Raw genomic sequence first — 711 nt, forward strand, 5'->3', positions numbered from 1 at the left:
CGTGGAGCGTGCCGCTTACTGGCTTGCTAAGCCTGCTTTCTTACAGAACCCTGGCTCACCAGCCCAGGAATGGCACCACCCACCATGGGCTAGGCTATTCCTCATCAATCACTAATTAAGAAAATGCCTTGTGGGCTGGCCTACAGCCTGATCTTGTAGAGGCATTTTCTCAGGTGAGCTCCTTCCTCTCAAATGACTCTAGCTTGTGTCATGTTGACATAAAACTCTGCCCTGGTGAGTTGAAGTCACAGACTGTCCACCGAGTCTGATTTTTTTTTTTTATCAACTCAGGCTTACATCAAAACACTTTCTCTTCTCCCCCTCCCCCTCCCGCCCCAGGCATCTCTCTAGCCTCCAATTTGCTTTTTCCTTTCTGGCTTTGCTTGTTTTGGTTTCTTTCTTGTATATTAAGGATTTCCCTTAGATAGATAACGATGCTGGGCTTTCTGTGTATTTAAGTGTGAGGTCTTGTATAGATCTGAGGGAAAGTCTGTGTGTGTGCAGGCTTCGGCACACAGCCCGAGGGGTTAATGGTAGGATGTGTATCTGTTTCATTAACTGAACCCTGATGAGAGTACATTTGGATGCTCCCCCTGGCATGGTGAGCTTCCTCACGGAAATTTTCTAATGGTATATTATGTGTCTCTCATTTACCTTTGTTTAGGAATTGATATTCTCAGGGTTGCTAATCCAGTTACCGTTCTGTTTTGT

Source organism: Grammomys surdaster, unplaced genomic scaffold, assembly GCF_004785775.1.
Source record: "Grammomys surdaster isolate TR1022 unplaced genomic scaffold, NIH_TR_1.0 125877, whole genome shotgun sequence".
NCBI lineage: Eukaryota > Metazoa > Chordata > Mammalia > Rodentia > Muridae > Grammomys > Grammomys surdaster.